The following is a 9,773-nucleotide window of genomic DNA, read 5'->3' as shown; positions in this document are numbered from 1 at the left end:
CTTTTTGTTTGTTGTCCCACAAATCCAGCCATAGTGATTGCGTTTGCGCAATACCAAAGAAACAAAATGAAGTAAGAGAAAATGATTGTTTTAGCTAAGCCAGTATGATTCTAATTAAGTGAACGTGTCATTGGAGGTAGGTACTTGGAATTTAGTACGCAAGGTCGTTATCAAAAACTTTGTAAAGGTAAGTACACCGTACTGTATTAAGACGGCAGTTTTTAGCGCACCGCGATAGAGTAGAGACAAGTGACAGAGCCAAGTTTCTGGGAAGGGAGACCAAGACCGTTACTTTACTTTAGGCAATGTTTAAGCACCAGTGTGCATACCACGGGCTTGCATTAGGTGGGCTCGCTAGCGACTGCGTAAAAAAATTACATGAAATGACAGATTGTAGAGTGCCACTAGAGATTACTTTCAAGAACTAAAATCGTTAGCAATGACGTTTATACACTCATGGTAGAGCTACAATTCTAGAGTGGGATAAATAAAGAAGACAAAAACTTAAGTCAAGTGATAATCGCAGTCTCCTGTATCGGTCTCTTGTCTTGTCACTATCGCGGCACGAACCACCGCTTTTATACTACCATACACCTACTTTTTAAAAGTCTAACAGTCTCTTTTACAAGAGTAAAAACGGCAGATTACAGTACCTACCTAAAGGGCTATAACGCGCGTTAGTCGCATTTGCACGTTGCATGTGCAAGCAACGCACTACAGAAGTGATGCCAACGCGCTACTAACGCGCTACAGCAACGCGACTGCATCGCTACAAAATGTCGCCGTGGGCTAGGGCCCAAAGATATGAATGTGATAGCATAACATTACACTCTTAATTGACACCAAACTAGAAAACTTAAATTATAACACTAAGGAATTTAAATAGTCAAAATGTAGAGATAGTTTGATATCATATTCATTTTCCCATTAGATCTTTAGATTTTAAAATTATAAATTGGTTTATATGTAGGAAAAATTCTTAAAATATCCTATGATCCATATGATCAAAAGAAATCCAGACAACCTATGTCAATATGTATCTCAACAAATCGGAGGTCTATTCCTACAAATTCCGCATTACGAGTAATTTATTATTAGGATGATGGCACGCTTTCATGCATTATGTTTTCAACAAATGTTTAATATTGATAATCGTTCACTATAGTTCTAAAAAGAAATGACTAAAATGGAATGACTTGTATCGAGAAATGGGCTCTACATTCTAAAATAAAGTTTTATGAAGTTTGGCAATTAGAAAAAACATTAGTACCTAATATGTTTGCTGACATGTAGCAAACATGTTGTTTAGCCACAGGCCTTTCTCACGTTCCGGTATTTATTTATTTTATTTATTTATTATTCATTATTGAGCAATTACATATTTGATCCAAATAGCGTCCTAAATCCTTTTTAGGTTTGTCTAGACACTATTGTTCTCTATACAAATAAAAACAAACGTTTTAGTATAAGCATTCACAACACTTTCAGTTATACAAAATATTATTTTAGCGAGTGCGCACTACGTATAATTTCAGGCTTGCCACTGTTTTGGAACAATCATACTGAAGTGCCACAAGCATGGTACTCTTGTGCTTACAAGTAATTTAGTTATCAAAAATAGGCCTCCTACATTGAAGACTACAGCTTTGACTTGCTATGGAACAAACAAGGTTCTGAGTAACGCCGGTACCTTCATTCTTTTACAGATTCCCTCATTAAAAAGTGCAATATCAAAAATCGATTGACAAAAAGACGGCTGCAACAAGTTATGGTGTTGAGCACGTCCCCTTACCGGCAGGAACAATGCGAAACGATCAGAAATCGACTCATTAACACGACAGCCTTGAATCGAGTTTCCAACATTTTAATTAAAAACCAACGGTTCACCGGCTCGCTTACAAAACCCTTAATTTGTTGTGGCCCGCTTATACATAATCCCCAGCGAACTTTACTTCAGCTCGATTAATTTCGAAGAATTCTAGAGGTTAACTTCTATAAAAGTTTTGTAATCAATCTCTAGATAAACACAAGACTGTGGTATCAAATTTAATCGTACACGTGAAAATGCTTTCAGTTCTTGGTACAATTTTATTAATTAGAGTTTCATTGGGGCAACAAAACAAAGTTGCAAACCTTTATTGGGTGCTGAAAGTTACAAAGTAGAAAACTTACTGGTTGTTTGTTTTCTTTACACAATAAAAGTGTATTTTTAAACAAATCGGAAGAATTAGGTACCTATTAATACATGACGAACACAGGGCAAAATAGCTGGTTTTGGGGAGACATAATGTCTACGGTAGGCTGATGTTCATGATTATGACGAATCGAAAGAAGTGTTTTGTTTTTAATGGATGCTTTAAGTTAATTGTAATTAAAAACTTCCTTTTCATAAAAACAAATCATACATTACATGGTGTATTTCCGACTGGGCAAAAATAGATGTGTCAAATCAAACTTTTCCTTTTTCCACGTGTACTTATATCACAATCACATAGTGTTACATTACTCTGATACGGACCAAAGATTTATTTACACACCGGTATGACAACCTATCGTAACATTACCATAAGTTTTTGTAACTAATAACCACGTCTGCGAGCCGTATCTAACTTGGCACTTGACAACTTACTAGCTAGTGTATAGCAAAAACATGTAATGAATTTATCCTATAGTCCTCATATCGCTACCACAAACCACAAAAAACAAATCTAAATGAACGTTTTATTCAAAGCTGCATATGCGGCGCCAGCGAAACTAAAGTAGCCTATAGTGAAAAGTTATGTACATAAACATACATGACAACCTATCCTAACATTACCGACGTTTTTTTACGAGAAATCGCGTTTGCTTACCGTAGCAATTAGCCAGTTGACACACACGCGTCATTTACCGTCACACACGGGACTCGTCGCGACGACGCTACCACAAAAAAGGCGTGAAATCCCCTGAAGTCGACGCACTTCAGGCCCCATTGCGCCGCAAAGACACCGCTGAAAACGCGACGATGCCCGCACACGATGATACATTTTATTTCTGTTTGTTTCGACGCATCTTCCAACACATTAAGGTTCCGTTAACTTATTTGTCAACGACTTTTTTGGCAACACGTGGAAAGCTCGAGCGGTGATTTGAACAATAGAATCAATTGTGTTGGTATTTTCCCACAATTAAGCTCAAAAATTACTAACGATAGCTAATACTAAATACCTTGACCGTGAATAAATATTTATGGTACCTGACTCGCAGCTATATATACAGAACTGGTATTAAACGCCCATATCAATATTGCACCTCGAAAAAAATGCGGTGCGAATCGTTTCAGATAAACATCGCAGGCATCGTTTCAAATGTTAACTATGCCGGGTGAGTCAGAGAGGCTAAATAAGCCGGTCGTGTGGCTCTCAGGCATCGTAGACACCTGTTGCAGACACGGGACACCAGCTTAAGCTATTAAGCGATTGTAGAATTCGATTGTGATTGTACCGATATGATGTCCCGAAGTGTTGGTATGGCAAGCTAATGAGACGTATATACAATAAGTTCCCTAAAATGGGCCACATATTATTAATTGTCATTTGGTTGAAACGAACGAACGAACTATTAATTAATTAATATTTTTATTTTGATATTTTTGATTGTTGAGTTATTTAAAATACATAAACAAATGAACATCAAGGTATTGAAAATTATATACGAACATACTCGTAGGTACTAATTAGTCTCCCCAAAAACCGTTCAACGAACGAAATGTTCGATATGATCCCTGCACCATGTTACACGTTACAGGAAGAAAAATCACTGCGAATAACTACGATAGTCGATTCTGTTTATGAAGATTTTCAACAGCACCAACCGCACTTAAATTGCAGCGTGCCAATTATATTATAAACATAGGTTTAATTAAAAAACTAAGTCTTGTTTTCTCAGTGGATGTATCAGCATCGAAAAGCGCTTTACCCGCCTAATGAGAGCGGTGGCCAGCAAAGGGGCGATAAATTACAACGCGGATGCGCTGCGCACGCGACTGCTGATTAGCTGACACGGAGGTGTCGAACGTGTTTCTACGTGTGATTTGCATAATTAGACCCCATCTATTCGACTGTGTAAAAAGCGTTTATGTTTTTATAGTTACTTGTATTTATTTTGTCGCTCCTGTAGTATTGCTTGATGCATGACAAGAGAGAATACAACACTTAAAGTATGAGAAAAAAATCTGCATTTATAAAATCATAATTATTTCAGCCACAGGACGTCCACTGGTGAACATAGGCCTCCTCCAATGATTTCCAGTTCGTAGCTGCCTGCATGCAGCGCCTTCAGGATTTCAAATACATTGTAATATAGTTAGGTATTTCAGACGCTTCAAAAGGTTATATTTACATATCTTCATATTTACAATATCTGGTGTTTTTCAGTATACCATCAACAATATCATGCCTACTGAAACAAATTCTACATGTAAGTACAGATGGCAGCACATCAATCGAAATACTCCTTTAGTCCTTAATGAAGAGGTATAGGAGCTATTTTGCAATAAACGTTTTTAGTTTGTTGTGCTTTTGACTGTAGTATGCTGTATTAAAACTATAAATAAAATAAGACATATTTGCATACTGCTTGTTAAACTCAAAAGAAGTTGAATTGTTTCGCTTATCTATGTAATGTTCCAGCTGCACCGTCTAGACAAGTACAAACATAACGTGAAACAAAACTTAATGAATCCTCTAAAACGCTCCCACCCTTTGGTAATCACAAAAAGTTTATTAAGTTCTGTTTAAATGCATAGACTGGCACATCAAGCTTCACAATGTAGCATCTTATGTAGTTAGAATAAAACCTATTTTTCAATAAAAATGTAAGTTTGATGTGCTGAACGGTAATGTCGTAGAGCCACATGTCACAGCGCAGCTCGTCCGGTGATTATACAGATTGGTCACGCCTTCGGTTCCGGGCGCGGGCGTTATGAGCTAATTTAAGAAGTCAGTACACTGGTTTTAATGATGGAGAACTATTTGAGGTGGGTAATGGGTATGATCGAGCTCTATGCAGTCTTCAAAGGTAAGAAGGATATCAGAAAACACATAGGTAGTTTAGGTTTGTCTTGATCTTTTATAAACATAATTTACTGTTAGGTATTTTATTTGATATCCTATGCCCCATTGTAATCCCTAAATATTTTATATATTATATTAGTATTTAATATCAAAATTAATACATATCACTGATTAATTCTACTACACTTTTATTTCATTAAAATCTGCCAAATAACCGACTACAAATTCACAAAAATCTAGTTAGAAAAAGTAAAGCATGAAACGTAACACATCCCTAATTCAAGTATCATAATCTCCACAAAAACACGCACCTTTTCAAAACATTGTAAAGATAAAAATCAGCCGCATAGTAAATGTACTGAAACATTCACCGAATGACGCTATAACGCACCGTGTGAAAAGGGCCCGCCCTGAATGAAAAACAAACACTCGTAAAAATATTTCCAAATGACATGTAAAATTTTTCTGTGTCAGTATGAGATATTGTAATGATCCGTTACGGAAATCGTAATGTGGGCCATGAGGCATTAGACGGGACATGTGCGACGGATTACCGGCCATTATAGTAAAGAAAACCCAATTCACTTAGTGAATTGAATAAGTTAATGGGCAAGACACGAATCGGCACTGAAGTGCTGGATGCGGCACTCGTGTGTGGTCCCGGAATAAATTGATGTTTTGAAAGCCATCTTGGACGGTCTATATTTTTGTGTTAGGGAACCTTTGTGATTTAAGGAGAGTTGGGCTCTCTTAGTTCTGGATCTTAATTCCTTCACGGCCTGTTCTTAGTAGCGTTTCTCCGAAGATTAAAGGTCAAATCACAACTAATATACAGTCTAATAAGTAGTGAAATTAATGCAAAATATCAAATCAATAAAATTAATTACTAATTACAAGAAAACGAGGTCACGGCTTACATAAGCGCTGATTGCCAATTCTAATTGAAAACTTGGAACCACCTAATTAACGCGGGATTGAGAGTTTCCAAGTCATTAATGCAGTTTAATTTTTAATTTGAATATCAGTGAAGTATGAAAAAGATGTCGTATTTGGAGATTGAAGTCCCGAGGTTGTTTCAACACCAGCTATTTCACGGTTCGTGGCAGCGGGGTTATCTACTCCTTACAACGTTGTTCGTATTTTTCAATTGATTAATCCTTCTTACTCACACCAAATTTTGGGTTTGACAGACAGGTAGGGACTCGAAAATACGAAAGGCTGTCAAAAGAGTCCAATTCTATCTTTTGAATGGCAATAAAGTACATTTTCGTTTAGTATATAAACTTTCCTAGAGTATCAGACCACTTGCAGGCTTAATAAACGAAAGTCACTAAAAAGGAAATCTAAAAATTCTGAACGTAGAACGAGGTGTCGTAGAACGAGGTGACGTCACAACTCAAGTTCTTTGAGGATATTCTTCCAAAATTGTAAAAGAGCTAATAAAGCGAATAAAGAATTTGAATTTGTATTAGCCTCGGCTCATCTAGCTCAAATATATCCGTAAATTCCCAGTTCCTTATTTAACACATTCGGTTTGTTTCACAAACAGAGCGGGGCGGGGCGTGCGGCGGCGCGATCACACATTTTTTTATACGTTTTTTCCTGCCTTTTTTTCTGTCGGCATCTCTCTGCTCGACTCTTAGCTAATGACTTAAATTAACATTCACATATTTTATTAATTCCGTGTAGAGATGACAGTCGGAGTCGAGTGAGGTGGCCGTCCAGATGGTGCTTTGACAACACTAATTAGTACGCTTATTGTGTGATTTGTAATAGTTTGAATTGGTGGTTATTTAAAATCAGAGGTAAAATCATATATTTCTTAATTATTATTCATTACAGGATAAGTTATGGATAAGGAGTAATATTGGCAATAATAACAGTTTCAGTTTGTAGTAAAGGACGACCACATCAAGCTAAACATTGTGGTATTTATAAGTCGTAATGCAAAATAAATACAATGGACGATAATCGTAGGCACTCTTAACCAGTTCTAGAATGTAACATTAAGCGTCAAAATAAAATATGGGCCTTATACGGTAACTTATATTCACTACTAGCGGCCGCCCGCGACTTCGTACGCGTGGATCCCGTTTTACCCCCTTCATGTATCTTACGCGGTTTAGATTTTGTCATACAAATGTTTTTTCCCGCTAATTCCCGTTCCCGTGGAAATTCTTAAGTATACTATAACCTGCCCAGGAGTATGAAGAATAATTGTACCAAGTTTCGTTAAAATCCGTCGAGTAGTTTTTGTTTCTAAAGGAACATACACACAGACAAAAATTTTACTGATTGCATTTTTGGCATCAGTATCGATCACTAATCACCCCCTGATAGTTATTTTGAAAATATATTTCATGTACAGAATTGACCTCTCTACAGATTTATTATAAGTATAGATTTAGAACACTATGCAAGACCATAGCCCGAATAATTTAAAATCATACTGAAATATTTCATTTCATTTATCTGCCTATCATTTCGTATTGTCTCACATCCTTCTAAAAATCTAATGTAACACCTAAAACAATTTTAAAAATAACATTCCATAATATCCTCATTCATTTTCAGTCTAGATATTTCCACCGTCGTCAATGGTCGTTAAGTGGTCTTAGCAGACATAAAGACGTCCAGTGTTTGAAAGGCGGTGAAAGTGGCCGTTGTAGAGTCTTAGTAAGCTCTACACGTTCAAGAACAATGGAAATGGCCGCACTACTTCGTATATTTCTACTTTTGAACATGGTTTCTTTATGTCTTTTAATATAGAGTTCAATCTTATGAAACAAGCACTTACATACCTACTAAAGGCATACGTAACATGAAATTCTCTTAAATATTCTTAAGAACTCATGTTCTTCACACAAATACCATTTTAAAAGTAAACGTTTTTAATAAAGCAGATGTTTCCACGAAAAAAAAGATTTGTTGCCAAAAATAGGCATCACATTTTCATCACACATAATACTGATTGTAGCGGCCCAAAATTACAAATACGGAAATGTAATAAACCTGTAAATATGAGAATCTTTTGCCTCGGGAGCCGAATTGAAATCGCCAAATATACGCTCTACCTCGACGGTAACAACCTTTTCAATCCACATAGTAATAAAATATGGGACACACAAAATGTGACACGATTTGAAATCAGCATTTGTATAAGGACTTCCTTAAAGTAACTCTACATTTCCTATTGTAGGAATTAGGTGTACTAGTAGATTAACCATCAACAAAACGACTTAAAGTTACTTTCCTAATTTACTCCTTTTAATTATCTACATCTACTATCCATTTATCAATCAATAACATAAGCACAAAGAAAGAATTGAAAGTTCTATAGAAACATGTCTAACGAAAATAAAAGTTACGCACAAAAGGCTGTAAAATAACAGGACTACTGAATTCCTACTGGGAATGGATTTATTTGGTACAATATCAAAAACTCAAGTGTCTCTTATAGTGTTGTTTGTCACAGTGGGAGATTTTCGAGTATCGAGATACCGAATCGTATTCCCAAGTCGCCACTCGATTTTGTTTTGACACACGCCAACGTGACATTATCGGCCTATATGAAGAATTCCTTACAAATCTCAAGGATGTTCATTCAACTCTTTTTTTGGATTGCTTGAATGTAGGAAGCGACAATGGGAGCGATGAGTCAGCAATACTGAAAATGCAACCAAAAATGTAATTAAAATGTTGTCTATAGTGTTTTATTCGATTGTGGTTGAGCTGGTAGGTACCTAAACAATTCCTTAAGATTTTGTGTGTTATTACATGCGCTATGATTTTATTCGCAATGGTTGGGTTCTTTATCGGGTATCTAAAATGTAGGTAGGTAATATGTGTATATCTTCGTGAAGCCTACATCTGAACCTTTTCTAGATTATTTTGACTTTTAATTTTTCTACATTACCTGAATAATATTCATAATTTAATCAGACTGGATATATCAATAATTTAGTGAAGCATATTTTTAAGTCTTGTAAAACTAATGCCCTCTTATTACAAAAAGTTAGACTCAGTTTGAATCCTGGTTTAAATTGACATCTAGTATGGAAATGTCATTTTAAACCAGAGTTCGTTCCGGGGTTAACTTTTTTGTAATAAGGCTCATTGAGTCTAGTCACTGGTAGAGTCACTGTAGTTATTAAAATAATTATTTAAATAACAAAAAGTATTATTATTATTTTACTATTGTCATAAAATAGGAGTCATCTTATAAATCCGACTTCTCTAAGCAGCTGTCTGTTAAAAGCGCAAAATTCAAAAACGGAACGCGAATCGAATCACGCGCAGCATCCGCGGGACTTTTGCGTACGTTCGGGAGTTATGGCCGGCTCACACGGCGCTTTTCCATTCAATTAAGGATCTTATTACATTGGATTAAGGGTTCGATGAAAATTCAAAGCCAGGGCGCGTGTGTATATCGCACAATACTTCGATACAATAGTTGATAATTTGCATGACGGCTTTTTATCGATACTATTGTTGGCTTGGCCCTGGCAGCTGCGTTGGCCGAGGGAAACTTTGGTGACGTCAATGATGATTGAAAGACAAAATGGGAGATATAAAAACTGTCATTAATCAAGCAATTAATTATAGCTTAGAGAAAAAAGTTATACCAACTTGGATTAGTATCAAATCTATTTGTAACCAAAAATGAAGATTCTACAAAGTCTAATTTAAACCAAGGATGGTAAAAAATAAAACCAACAA

The sequence above is a fragment of the Ostrinia furnacalis genome, unplaced genomic scaffold (assembly GCF_004193835.3).
Source record: "Ostrinia furnacalis isolate ACB-3 unplaced genomic scaffold, ASM419383v2 OfSCF4234, whole genome shotgun sequence".
In the NCBI taxonomy this organism is placed as follows: Eukaryota; Metazoa; Arthropoda; class Insecta; order Lepidoptera; family Crambidae; genus Ostrinia; species Ostrinia furnacalis.
This window is presented reverse-complemented; position numbering follows the sequence as displayed.